The sequence below is a fragment of the Anabrus simplex genome, chromosome 2, assembly GCF_040414725.1.
Source record: "Anabrus simplex isolate iqAnaSimp1 chromosome 2, ASM4041472v1, whole genome shotgun sequence".
Classification (NCBI taxonomy): domain Eukaryota; kingdom Metazoa; phylum Arthropoda; class Insecta; order Orthoptera; family Tettigoniidae; genus Anabrus; species Anabrus simplex.
The window spans coordinates 611300788-611315845 of NC_090266.1; the positions used below are offsets into that span (position 1 = coordinate 611300788).

A 15058-nucleotide genomic window follows, 5' to 3' on the forward strand; every position below is an offset into this window, starting at 1 on the left:
ATGGTCAACACCCTCACCAGTTAGTGTGTTCCCTGAAAAGCAAACAATTAGATACAGCCCTGCCTGAAGTGTACAAGTTGGGTGTAGTTATAGGAACTGTTCCAAGCACAACAGCGTCAGTTGAAGGATCGTTTTCAGCTCTCAGGAGGATTAAGACTTATCAGAGGTCAACACAGAGTCAAGAGCGACTTTCACGCTTGGTAGTTATATCCATAGAAAAGGAAGTTCTCCACCAACTAGAAAGCACAGACACATTTTATGATAATGCCATCACAACATTCACAAAACAAGGGAGACGATCTAGATTTCACCTTCATGTAGACTCAAAGCAACCAAAAATCTTGTGGAGGGACTTAATGCATAGTTTTGTTAGTAGTGGACAATAGAAGAACTTCTGACAAAAACGTAGCAAATAAGTTACTATCAACTTTGAGATAGGCAAATGCGTACAAGTGTCAGAGATACTTCAAGTCGGCTTCCAGGCTGAAGGGTAAATAGTGCAACAGGACAGAGAGTTTTCTGGTATAGACATACATAAGAGGTCAAGGAGTTTCTTTAACAGAATAGTGACGGGTAATTCATGAAATATACGTGATTTCTACTAATCTATGCACTTTGATGTAGGAAACAGAATAAAATAAATATTTTCAAACAAAAACGCAACACTTACACGCTTGTCGTCCTTTTTTTTTTTACAGATTATGCACTGTCATTGGGAATAAATGAACTATTTCTACACATCTCAATAAGTTAATTGCAGCTTTAAAATTATATCGATTTTTTAAATCTACAGTTGTGATGTCACCAGTTATTTTGTGTTACCTGAGAAGCCAAAGATTTGACATGATACCGTACGCTCTGGTTAGAAGCCGTTCAATTTTCATGAGATTACACTTAAGTCTATATGGTTACAGCGTGGAAACATTCTTTTATATAATGATGTACTTAAATTGTACTTCCTACATACGGTAATTAGTACGCCCTAGTTTGGACAGCATACCCACTTTTCGAAATCACCGCACGCCACTGCATTACAGGGCCATCCACAGCTTCACTGAATGAGAAGAATGTCTCCATTTACACATGGGGGGAACATGAAAATCAGAAGTCGTCTAATCAGGTAGCATCTGCTATTTTTAATGAACTTACAGAGAAGAAAACCTTAGGACAGCTCACAGGAATTTCAACAATCAGACTAGAGGCCGATGGTTGCGCTGGTCAAAACAAAAATGTTATTGATATGATTATGGTAGCTGCATCGTCGCAGAATAATGCTCCTGAAAATGTGCGAACTGTCCAAATGATTTTCCCGGTTTCAAGCCATTCCTTCCTTCCTGCTGATCGTGTGTTCGGTGTGTTGGAAAAAGAACTTAAAAAATAATACAATCATAAAAATGGAGGAGTACCATGCAGTTTTTGCTTGACATGGAACACTGAAAGTTCTTGCTAAGCACTGGAATGCTTACAACTGGAAACACGAAGCGCAGGAAATGGTAAAGGCACGTCAGATTCTTCATTTTCCCCTGTCCAAGTGTAAACGTTTCATCTTTCAGAAATCAAGAAATGAACAATTTGTTATCGTTCGCGGGGAGATCGCCCTACAATGTGGATGCAAGTGTGGCAAGATCAATTTTGAAGAGAGGAAAGTCAGTTGCTATGGTTAATCCTATTCCAATACCAGTTGGGTGTGAAGTTAACCCAAAGAAATTGGAAGACGAAACCTGCTAAAAGCTCATTTTGGAGAAAAGTGGAAAGAGATCGAAGAGTATATTAATATTATGAACAATGATACTTCAGTGGTAGAATTGTATGGAAGCACAGTGTGAATGTGAAAGTAGTACTTGTGCTAGTGACGAAAAAATCTTGGTTGTAGAGTGCACAACTTGAACATCTAAAACTATTTTCTAACTCACTGATTTTGTTCCTACATGGTTGTTTTTTTCCAAAGTTTGTTTTAAAGTTTGTCCATGTTTAATTTCGTATTTTTCAATTTTTACCGTTCCTCAGTTATATAACATGAGAGACGACGTATTCACAGCTTATTCTTTTATGTTAGGATAAACAGTTTTACTGGTCAAATGTTTCTGCACTGAGTTTCTAGAGTACTATAGAGTGCAGTACATTAAAATTTAAATAATAAAAGTTTTGTAAATTTTATTTTCTTTCCCTAATCTCCTCCTCTTTTTCCTCAATAGTCCATTTCTGAAGCTGAACTCTTAAAAGTTAGTTTCAAAAACGGACAACATGAAAATCAAGATGGAAGGCACTTGGTTTCAAAACCGGCCAGGTCCAAATATTGGTATCAAAACCGGCCAAGTCCACTTTTTAAACGTGTTTTTTTTTACATAAGTATCAAATGTATGATTAAAATCAGCCATTAAAATCCAATCATGAAGGCACCTCAAGAAAAATTGCCAATACTGTTTCTCATCCAGAAACCCCTCAACCAGTTTTTCGTCTCACCTGAAAAAAAAAATCGAAATGTGACACGTCCGACTTTGATACTACCCTACTCACATTCATCATTCCCTTGCACGGTAAGTGCACTCTGTCTCGTTACCAACTAAAAGTTACGATCATCACTGATCAGGGGCGTTCCCTGCAGGTATGCTTGGTGTCCGGCGCACACCCAGTAAAACTGGAAGTGGTACAATTTTTCTTGTATCTTTGAGATTTCAACATTTGACTACCCTCGAGTGGAGGTCGTTCTGTATTCATACCGCTCACCTTTCCAAACTGCTCTTTAGCGAGACCATGGTGATTCTTCTCGCAATACATGCACGAGCAGTTTCGTGACCAGTTGCAGCCCCACGTTTACCTAGTGTGAAAATCGGAAACCAGGGCTGCCGACATTCGAGTTCGAACCCACTAGGGGAACCCGGGGTAGTTAGAACATTATCACATAAATATCAAAAAGTAACTAATATTATTTCTGCATTCCCACACATTACTCAATTTGTGCAAGAATTATTTTTTCTGATTACTCTATCAATTAATATTTTATTTTCCTACATATGGTATTTATATGATAATGTTCTAATTAACCAGGGTTCCCATCTCCCGAATGCAGGCGGACAGATAAAATTGTTTTCGAACAGGACAAGGGTAGAGTGATCCGCAGAACATTTTTAATTATAAAAAATCGTCCCCACTCGAAAAATATTTGAGAAACGCTGCACTAACGCATAGAGGGTAGCCGCCAATACCGACCATACAACGTTCACCGCTTTGTACTGCGCTAGTCACTCCGAGCCCCAAAACCAATGTACGCGGAAGATATAGGCACATAAAAAACTAGTCAAGATTTGCCTTTTTAAAGATATTAACCCCTTTGCAGAAAAGAGTACTCTTCAAGCTGGCCCCAATGACCACTGTCAAACAGTGACAGCTGCTCGCCATCAGACTGGGAGAGCTGCAAACGGTGTTATATACAATATATGGACTGAGGTTTCTTAGGGGAATACAGCAGCGTAACGTTAGGGACTGCAAGGCCCGCACACTCAGGCTTTCACAGAAAACGTAATAGATGAATAACTTTCCCCGAATGCCACTCTCTTCGTGATATGTTCGTAGAATGGGCCGAAAGTGTTTCTTTTATCGGCGAGTTGGTAGAGTAAAATTGTCGGATAGGTGCATACCCCTGCACATTATTGTTTTATTTTGAGTCTACGCCAGCTGTCTCTCGTACCACGAGCGACATGCTCTCTCGCAAATATCTGCGCCAAGCAATTATTATTATTATTATTATTATTATTATTATTATTATTATTATTATTATTATTTCCGCCTCTGTGGTGTAGTGGTTAGTGTGATTAGCTGCCACCCCGGAGGCCCGGGTTCGATTCCCGGCTCTGCCACGAAATTTGAAAAGTGGTACGAGGGCTGGAACGGGGTCCACTCAGCCTCGGGAGGTCAACTGAGTAGAGGTGGGTTCGATTCCCACCTCAGCCATCCTGGAAGTGGTTTTCCGTCGTTTCCCACTTCTCCTTCAGGCAAATGCAGAGATGTTACCTAACTTAAGGCCACGGCCGCTTCCATCCCTCTTCCTTGTCTATCCCTTCCCATCTTCCCATCCTCCCGCAAAGCCCCTGTTCAGCATAGCAGGTGAGGCCGCCTGGGCGAGGTACTGGTCATTCTACCCAGTTGTATCCCCCGACCCAATGTCTCACGCTCCAAGACACTGCCCTTGAGGCGGTAGAGGTGGGATCCCTCGCTGAGTCCGAGGGAAAAACCAACCCTGGAGGGTGAGCAGATTAAGAAAGAAAGAAAAATTTATTATTATTATTATTATTATTATTACTACTACTACTACTATTATTATTATTATTATTATTATTATTATTATTATTATTATTATTATTATTATTATTATTAAAGAAACAGTGAAAACTGGTACCCAAATTTCAAATTTTTGTCCTAATTATTCCTGTTGCTGTTTCTTTCGCGAAACGGTCATTTCTGGAAGTGGGCAACGCGTCCGCCTGTCACCCGGCGGCCCCTGGTTCGATTCTCGGCCGGGTCAGGGGTTTTTAATTGTAAATGATTATTATCCCTGTTTTGTTTTATAATCTTACAATAAGTCCTTTGTATGTATTAAACTAGCTAACGTATCCGCTTATGAGCACGGATTAAAATGGTTAATGATGAAAAAATGAAATGTGAATTAAAAACTTACTAAATATTAATCCTAAATCTAGACAATATTAAAAAAATAGAAGCACGGAATATAAATATAATACAATTACGATGATAATGAAATTTGATGAAAAAATAAACCACAGTTCTCAAGCTTAGCACTCTCAATACAACTGTAGCCTCCAAACGCTTTCCGCAGAATTGCGCCTTCTTTCTTCAGCCGGCCCTTTACAAGTGAACGACGACTTCATACGAATGATGACGAACTTGGCTTCAGGTGACCCCTACTTAGGCGCGTAACGAGTAACCTGTTCATTAATAGAGGTGGCCACAGCCAAAATCACAAGTAACCTCAATTTTCTCGAAAACTGTTTGAGTTTCGAAGAATATGCATATGAAGTTTCTTCTAGAAAGAGTGAAATTCAAGGCTACAAGGTACACTTCATTGTTCAATAGGACTAACATTTTTACCCCCTTATTTTAGTTAATATGACTACGGAAAAAAAACCGGCGCTGGCCCAGGGGCTAATGTGCAAGATGGCAGCTATACACGGGCCCTTATGGGACTAACTCTGGGGAGCTGGCGCAGGGCCAAGTGGGCAAGATAGCCGCAACGAGCAATCCACCTCTAGCCACACGCTACGACCTCTGACACCCTAAGACAATAGGATGTCGTCATCTTATGGAATAATGTCGAAAGAGGCTACTAAAAGGGCACCTGATATGAGAGAGCATGGGTTAGCGAACTTGGGGTCTTTAGCTGAGTCTAGGCATTATGTGTGCTAAGCTGTTGTGTATCTAACCTCCCTTGGCCAACTCTTGTAGGACACTTCATTCCGAGGTGGTGGGGTCGAGCATAGTAAAGCTCCTCCAGGGAAACCCTTGCCCTCTGGTAGAGGCCTAGCAGAGTAGGCCTAAAGCTCCTCCAGGGGCAGCCTTGCCTTAGGTAGGAGCCGAGCAACCTGTGCTGTTGTTGTGTCTGCATTTGTGAACTCGGCGTCTTTAGCTGAGTCTAGGCATGATGTGTGCTAAGCTGTCGTCTGCCGATCCTCCTTGTCTAACTCTTGTAGGGGGTACTTCCGTCCGAGGTGTAGTTGAGCAGAGTAAATGTCACTCCCAAGGATTCGAACGTGGAGTTGATATACACTCAAAACTAAAGAGCTTAAGTGCAATTCAAATATCCCCATCCTGATTGAAATATGTGTACGATGAAGGTGCACGGACAACAGTAAATGTGAAGACATGTACATCTCAGCAGAAAAAATGACTGCGAGCTAAGTAGTATTTTCCGATCTGGTGCAATAAAGGAATGCCGTCAATGTGTTATGACGCAAGACACCTGACTTGAGAGAACTCTGGGTCTTTAGCTACAGGTCAAAGCTTGTTAGCGATGACGTTACTACAACTCTCGCTACTATGATGAGGTTACTCTTAGGCCTAACTCTACAGAGCTACCTCAGGGGCTCACAACTTGTAACTTATGACCTATTAGTTTCATCAGCCTGACATTCGAGAACTGAAACAAGGGCCGCTATGCAAGGTGGCTGCTATACTCTATTCGTTTAGACTTAACTAGAAGGCCCTCTTAGGGGCTGACAACTTGTAACTTATGACCTATAGGACCACGCGCTACGACTTCTGATACCCTGAGAAAATAGGATGTCGTCATCTTATGGAATACAGTCGAAAGAAGATACTAAAAGGGACACCTGACTTGAGAGAGTATGGGTTAGCGAACTCGAGGTCTTTTGCTGAGTCAAGGCATTATGTGTTCTATGCTGTTGTCTATCTAACCTCCCTTGACCAACTCTTATTAGGACACTTTATTCCGAGGTGATGGGATCGAGCAGAGTAAAGCTCCTCCAGGGACACCCCTTGCCCTCTGGTAGAGGCCTAGCAGAGTAAAGCTCCTCTAGGTGCACCTTTGACCTGGATAGGGGCCCAGCAGAGTAAAGCTCCTCCAGGGACACCCTTGCCTTAGGTAGGAGCCGATAAACCTGTGCTGTTGTTGTGTCGGCATTGGCGACGAGCATGGTTTAGCGGCTAGAGGACCTCGAGCTGAGTCTAGCATTAATTATAGTTGTTTAACTTTCTCTGAATACGGAATCGAGGATTTAGCTGGGTAGTAGATTTTAACTCTTCTGAATAGAGAACAATCTTCTACTCATAGCCACGAGGCTTCAGGAATCTGCTGATGGTGTACCTGGTTACGTTACGTAAGCAACATCCTTGTACACAGCTGCCAGTATAACAGTCTGAAGAGGGAGATTGCATGCGGTACAAATTAATATCAATATAATATCTGACCCGAACAGGCTTCGACTCTTCGACTTTGAACACAACTCTGCATTTTTTAGCACAAAGGGGTCTATAGCTGAGTCTGGAATAAGCCTAACTCTACAGAGCTACTACAGGGGCTTACAACTTGTAACTTCCTATTCATTTGATCAGCCTAACATTCGAGAACTGACGCAAGCACTACTATGCAAGATAGCTGCTATACTCTATTCGTTTAGACTTAACTAGAGGGCTCCCTCACGAGCTCACAACTTGTAACTTACGAGCTATAGGGCACCTAGCCTACTCCTATCGAATAGCGCCAAGGGGTCTGCTGTAGGCTGAAAGTCCCCATCCGACAGACGAATCACTATCAACAGCGTCATATGCTCTCACTCCATATGAGCACTGCGGAGAGGTTTGGAATTTTGGAATTTAATCTAGGCTTCTGGCACGCAATCTAGTGATTAGAAATTGTATACCACCACCTCCCCTACCCTACCGGCCAACATTCTGATGGTGGAATTTTTTGGACCAACGGGGCTGGAACCGGCTAACCTCGGTGTCAGACCGTTTAGACTTCAACGCCTTGACGATCATGGCCACCAGGCGAGCTGATGCTGTCAAAGCAGTATAGAATTATTAAGAGAAGGCATCACAATCGTTTCAAACACGCGATGTAGAATACAAGACACGTTATTTCTTCTTATGTTTCTTTTTCTTCTCCTCCTCCTCCTCCTTCTTGACATTTTCCACAATATATTTGGATCAACACGACGAAAACACTTAGTTCCCAAGCCAGAAAACGTAATCATACGCAGTTAAAATCACTACCCAGCCGAAAATCGAACCCAAGCCCTTGTTTATGTACATGAACAGAAGTTTATGAAGATGATAACACTTAGTCCCCAAGCCAGAAAACTTAATCATACGCAGTTAAGATCACGACCCGCCCGGAATCGAACCCAAGGCCTTGTAAACCTAAGGTCAGTATGCTAATCATACAGCCAAGGAGCCTTGAATCTAATAAAATCGCTGACCCAGCCGGAAATTTTAAAAATGTAGAATATTTAAATCAACCTGATGGATACTGCTGTAAAGAACGACTAAAACGACTAGAGTTATCTTAACTTACGAGCGTGGGTTAGCGACTAAAGGACGTCGAGCTGTGTATGGCATTAATTATAGTTGTTTAACTTTCTCTGAATAGGCTACCATAGGGGGCTCACCACTTGTAACGAATGACCTATTAGTTTTATCGGCCTAAATCTTGAGAACCAGGGTAAGAACAGCTATACTCTATTCGTACAGACCTACCATCTGCGCACTTTTTAGCGATAGATTTGTGTACGAGTTTGAGGAGTAAGAAGGGAGCGCTTCCGGTTCCGTAAGTACTGCCAACTGAATGGAAATGAAATCTGGTATGAATCGATAATATGATCGATCGATATACACTGACTGACAGAGCAAATGCAACACCAAGAAGGAGTGGTTCGAAAGGGATGAAAGTTGGGGAAAAAACAGAGACGGCACGGACGAATAATTGATGTTTATTTCAAACCGATATGCAGGTTACACAATGCGCACGGCATCGACTCAGTAGGATGTAGGACCACCGCGAGCGGCGATGCACGCAGAAACACGTCGAGGTACAGAGTCAATAAGAGTGCGGATGGTGTCCTGAGGGATGGTTCTCCCTTCTCTGTCAACCATTTGCCACAGTTGGTCGTCCGTACGAAGCTGGGGCAGAGTTTGCAAACGGCGTCCAATGAGATCCCACACGTGTTCGATTGGTGAGAGATCCGGAGAGTACGCTGGCCACGGAAGCATCTGTACACCTCGCAGAGCCTGTTGGGAGATGCGAGCAGTGTGTGGGCGGGCAATATCCTGCTGAAACAGAGCATTGGGCAGCCCCTGAAGGTACGGGAGTGCCACCGGCCGCAGCACATGCTGCACGTAGCGGTGGGCATTTAACGTGCCTTGAATACGCACTAGAGGTGACGTGGAATCATACGGAATAGCGCCCCAAACCATGATGCCGCGTTGCCTAGCGGTAGGGTGCTCCACAGTTACTGCCGGATTTGACCTTTCTCCACGCCGATGCCACACTCGTCTGCGGTGACTATCACTGACAGAACAGAAGCGTGACTCATCGGAGAACACGACGTTCCGCCATTCCCTCATCCAAGTCGCTCTAGCCCGGCACCATGCCAGGCGTGCACGTCTATGCTGTGGAGTCAATGGTAGTCTTCTGAGCGGACGCCGGGAGTGCAGGCCTCCTTCAACCAATCGACGGGAAATTGTTCTGGTCGATATTGGAACAGCCAGGGTGTCTTGCACATGCTGAAGAATGGCGGTTGACGTGGCGTGGGGGGCTGCCACCGCTTGGCGGCGGATGCGCCGATCCTCGCGTGCTGACGTCACTCGGGCTGCGCCTGGACCCCTCGCACGTGCCACATGTCCCTGCGCCAACCATCTTCGCCACAGGCGCTGCACCGTGGACACATCCCTATGGGTATCGGCTGCGATTTGACGAAGCGACCAACCTGCCCTTCTCAGCCCGATCACCATACCCCTCGTAAAGTCGTCTGTCTGCTGGAAATGCCTCCGTTGACGGCGGCCTGGCATTCTTAGCTATACACGTGTCCTGTGGCACACGACAACACGTTCTACATGACTGTCGGCTGAGAAATCACGGTACGAAGTGGGCCATTCGCCAACGCCGTGTCCCATTCATCGTTCGCTACGTGCGCAGCACAGCGGCGCATTTCACATCATGAGCATACCTCAGTGACGTCAGTCTACCCTGCAATTGGCATAAAGTTCTGACCACTCCTTCTTGGTGCTGCATTTGCTCTGTCAGTCAGTGTAAATTTTCTAAATCTTTGTTATTTTAAGCCAATAACTGTGTCACACACACATTATATAACATTATATAACATTTCCTGATACGAATCTTATTCCTAGAGTGAATTATATAGTTTGGCTTTGCTGTGTAAATAACAACAGTACTAGTACGTAAAGTGTACGCCAGACGTCGCACAGCGATGCATAAGCGATTCATAGTTTGTGTTTCAAAGATTGCCAGTACGAATCTCGAAGATCGCCGAGGTCGACCAATTCAGCTCTAGGGTGTAAATCTATAGCTAAAAAGTGCGCAGATAGAACTAGAGAGCTACTACAGGGGCTCATAACTTGTAACTTATAACCTATTTGTCTAACTGGCTTAACTTCCAGGGACTGAGGCAAGGGCTGCCATGCAAGATGGCTGCTATACGCCATTCGTATAGACTTAACTAGAGAGCTGCCTCAGGGGCTCACAACTTGGAACTTTCGTACATCGATTGTCCTTCCCTACACCAGCTAGGACAAACTAAAGGACTTATAGAGCTTACAATATTGTTGACATGACAGAGATTAAAACATTGTGTTCAGAAACGAAAAAAGTGTTTGCGCCATACATGATGGGAGATCGAACTCATTACTCTCTCCTATGGACTGCTGAGTATCATAAATGATTGTGAGTTAAATTCAAAAACACCTAACATTTGAGCTACAAGAAATCACCGACCTGACTAGGAATCGAACCCGTGTAGAAGACTCAATACATATGCTTTATTCATAAGGCGCGACGCTGAAAGGCGACCTCAGGTCTTGGAGCTGAGCAACCGCATAAAGGCAAAATTGCTAAAGGACAAAAGATTAAAAAAGGCTAAATGGCAAAAGTCAAAGGGGCTTAAGTCTAAAAGGTCAAAAGGGATCCTCCTCCTCCTCGGGCTCCTCCTCCTCCTCCTCCTCCTCAGAACGGCAAAAGGGCTCATCCTCCTCCTCTTTATCCGTCTGGCAGAAGGGCAAAATGCTTCTCATCCTCATCCGTATGGTAAAAGGGCAAAAGGGCTCCTCTTCCTCCTCCACAGAAGGGCAAAATGGGCTCATCCTCCTCCTCCTCTTTATCTGCCTGGCAAAAGGGGAAAACCAGACGGGTAAGGACTAGGATTAGCCCGCCTGCCCTTTTTCCCTTTTGCCAGACGGATAAAGAGGAGTAGGATGAGCCCTTTTGCCGTTCTGAAAAGGAGGAGGAGGAGCCCTTGTGCCCTTTTGTCATACGGATGAGGAGGAGGATCCGTTTTACCCTTTTAGCCTTTGTCCCCTTTCCCCTTTTGCCGTTTAGCCTTTTTACCACTTTGTCCCATAGCCATTTTACCTTTATGCGGTTGCTCAGCTCCAAGACCAGATCGGAAAATACAGCGTAGCTCGCAAAGTCATTTTTTCTGCTGAGATGTACATGTCTCCACATTTACTGTTCTCAGTACACCTTCATCGTACGCACATTTCAATCAGGGTGAGGATATTTGAATAGCACTTAAGCTCTTTAGTTTTGAGATTATGTCAACTCCATGTTCGAATCCTTGGGAGTGACATTTACTCTGCTCAACCACACCTCGGGCGGAAGTGCCCCCCTACAAGAGCTAGACAAGGAGGATCGACAGACGACAGTTTAGCACACATCATGCCTAGACTCAGCTAAAGACGCCGAGTTCACAAATGCAGACACAACAACAGCACAGGTTGTTCGGCTCCTACCTAAGGCAAGGCTGCCCCTGGAGGAGCTTTACTCTGCTAGGCCTCTACCAGAGGGCAAGCGTTTCCCTGGAGGAGCTTTACTATGCAGGACCCCACCACCTCGGAATGAAGTGTCCTATAAGAGTTGGCCAAGGGAGGTTAGATAGACAACAGGTTAGCACACACAATGCCTAGACTCAACTAAAGACCCCGAGTTCGCTAACCCATGCTCTCTCATGTCAAGTGCCCTTTTAGTATCCTATTTCGACAGTATTCCATAAGATGACGACATCCTATTGTCTCAGGGTGTCAGAGGTCGTATCGCGTGGCTAGAGATGGATTGCGCGTGGTGGCCATCTTGCCCACTCGGCCTTGCGCCAGCTCCCCAGGGTTAGTTGCATAACAGCCCGTGTATAGCCGCCATCTTGCACTTTCGCCCCTGGGCCAGCTCCGGCTTTTCCCCCTGCTAATATAGGGTGCAAAATTGCCCAAATGGGGGACATGCCCCTATAAAAAAAACATTTGTTTGAAACGATGAAATATGTCAGAAACGAAATTATTCCTTGCGTGACTCGGTCATTCGGTCCAGTAGTCTTCCAGCCTGTCCGGAACAAACAAACAAACAAACAAACAAACAAACAAACAAACAAACAAACAAACAAACACCATCTCATTTTATTATTAGTACAGATCAGAGGTTCTCAAACACTTATGAGATTGAACCCCTCATTCGTGACTTAAGACTCAATGTACCCCCACGAAAAAATCCCTAAATGATAGGCCTAGGTTTAAAAAATACGAGTACCTGAGGAATTATTGAGGCAATTTCAATTCATTATAAACCATTATTTTAAATTCACATCGTAAATAAGACGAGATTGTGAAATTAAATACATTTTTTACAAGGGTCTTTACGTCGTACCCACACAGATAGGTCTTATGGCGAAGATGGGACAGGAAAGGGCCAGGAGTGGGAAGGAAACACTCGTGGCCTTAATTAAGTTATAGCCCCAGCATTTGTCTGGTGTGCTAATGGGAAACCACGGAAAACCATCTTCAGGGCTGCCGACAGTGGGGTTCGAGCCCACTATCTCCCGAATACTGGATACTGGCCTCAGTTAAGCGACTGCAGCTATCAAGCTCGGAAAATACATTTTATAACACTTCACAAGAAATTTAAGAGTTTGTGTCTGTATCAAAGTGCCGGCCCCGTGATGTAGGGTTAGCGCGCCTGCCCCTTACCCGGAGGTCCCGGGTTCGATTCCCGGCCAGGTCAGGGATTTTTATCTGGACCTGAGGGCTGGTTCGAGGTCCACTCGGCCTGCGTGATTTGAATTGAGGAGCTATCTGACGGTGAGATAGCGGCCCCGGTCTAGGAAGCCAAGAATAACGGCCGAGAGGATTCGTCGTGCTGAATACATGACACCTCGTAATCTGCAGGCCTTCGGGCTGAGCAGCGGTCACTTGGTAGGCCATGGCCCTTCAAGGGCTGTAGTACCATGGGGTTTGGTTTTTTTAGTCTGTATCAAGTCTAATACAATGATAATACAGTAACACAGGATACCCTGTTTGTATGAAAGTTTCTCAAAGCACTAGATTTTAGACTCGGTATCAAATTAATAAAGATTGATGAACAATTTTCGATCTTAATTCTGGAATTCAGACATTGCGAACGGTCAAAATGCCAATGGAAGGTACCACAGATTGAGAACTACTGGTATAGATGAATTGCATTAATGTGCCTGCTGTAGTTAAGTTTATATGCGTTATTGATAGATTGTATACAATTTCTTTGAGAGCGCCCTATTTTGTTTCCTGCAAGCCAGCTCGTATCATATTCATTACGGTTCTGGAAAAATACGTTGGTTAAAGTACCTTCGTGCAGCTCTCCCTGCCCCAACTGAACCGACTGCAACTGCTGTCAAACAAAAACGAAAAACACCGTACAAATAAATCACGTCTGATTCTGGGAAGTGCTCTTACAGAATACGCTTGTAACACACAATCGCAAATGAGGAATAGTGGTAATAATCTTTGACAAGGTCAAGCCCCGATGCCCCAAACAGAGAAGCCGAGCCTACTGTTTCATTTTCATTTCGGAGCACTCGCCGTCCCTATTTCACCTTCGGAAAAGCAAAACCAGTCTAAGAGAAGTAGGTACCGTAACTGAAGTTACATCACAAGTATCCAAGAGCCCACGTGCGCATGTGCCAGTTCGTAAATTTCTCGAGTTTATAACATCTTGAGCATTTAGTACAAAATGACTGGGGTTGAATGTCTCCACTTACCAACGGACAGTTAGGTATTTTCCTTCACTCACTCCACAACTCACAAAGAGTGCACGCACCGAGGCACTTATTTTTATATAACTTAAGACCAGTGTACTCACAGTGTTTTGATGTTGATCTCGAACTCCAGTTCTTCCTTGGCAAACCTGTGCAATATCCCGTCAATGAAAGAGAACATAAGCGATGAAAACAGCACTTCATATTGGTCGTTAGAACACTGTCTAAAGGCAGGAGTTGTGACAGTGTGGGCTAGTCAGCGAAGCATGTGGCAGGTGCGGGTAGTGCCAGGTCGATCAGCGACCTGTGCGATCGATAAGTGACGAGCTTCGGTCTCACTACCGGAGGAAAACACCTGGATTCTTGGTAAGGAGGCGTGCAAGTCCAACATTACATTGAGGGCGACGGTCATTTCTTCTGTCTAGTCTCCTGAGTGACAGATCTTCCCCTCTGGCACACACACAATGACACCCACAGACACGCGTCTCGACCAGATTCTTTGTTATGTTTATGGGACGCAAAAGCAAATAGCCTACTTTTAAGGTGACTTTGAACAAACTGTTTAAATAAAATTTAACTGGCGCTCACACACCGAGCGATTTGGCCGTGCGGTTAAGGGCGGGCAGCTATTAGCTTGCATCCGCTTAGATAGTGGGTCCGAACCCCACTGTTGGCAGCCCTGAAGATGGTTTTCCGTGGTTTCCCATGCTGGGGCTGTACCTTAATTAAGGCCACGGCCGCTTCCTTCTCACTCCTAGCCCTGTCCTCTTCCATCGTCGCCATAAGACCTATCTGTGTCGGTGCGACGTAAAGCAAATTGCAGGAAAAATTGATCTACTAGTAACGGCGCTTCTAACGACTCTACCAGTTTTTAAGTTAGCTGTTAGTATTAACCATCTATAACCTCATACTTCTAATTGCCTGCCTCTAGAGGTGACTACAAAGACGGTAGTTGCATTTCTCCTCCTGAGAATCATAGCAATCTCTTGATTTCTTGTATTATTCAATTTTTATTTCTCCTTGTATATGTAATGCGCCAAGCGGTTGTCGCATGGTTTTGCGAACAGATTCTGAAATGTTTGAAAAACGCAGGGCTCAGTGGCTCGGACGGAAGAGTATTCTCAGCCTAATTGGCAGGTCGATCGCGGCTGGCAAGTACCGGGCTATGGCAGTCAACAAAAGTCATATCAGGGAAAAGTATAGTTAAAATAGGAAATGCAATTTTACTATTTCGTTCCAGCGGTCACGGTCACTGGGGTTCTAACTACAAGCGTGTGAGGTTGGTGGTGCGCTTGTCT

At 44.4% G+C, this 15058-nt stretch overlaps 1 protein-coding gene across 2 annotated transcripts in view; it reads right to left on the bottom strand.

Annotated features, from left to right (window-relative positions):
• LOC136862954 (leucine-rich repeat-containing protein 51) overlaps positions 1 to 15058 on the bottom strand; it is a 102862-nt gene that overhangs the window by 73145 nt on the left and 14659 nt on the right. The window contains exon 1 of one of the 2 annotated variants that reach the window (XM_067139249.2): positions 13865 to 14002. The exons of the other annotated variant lie outside the window; for it this stretch is intronic. The gene's annotated coding sequence lies outside the window, so the exon portion shown is untranslated. Of the gene's footprint in view, positions 1 to 13864; positions 14003 to 15058 lie in introns of those variants that run through there. 2 annotated transcript variants of the gene reach the window in all.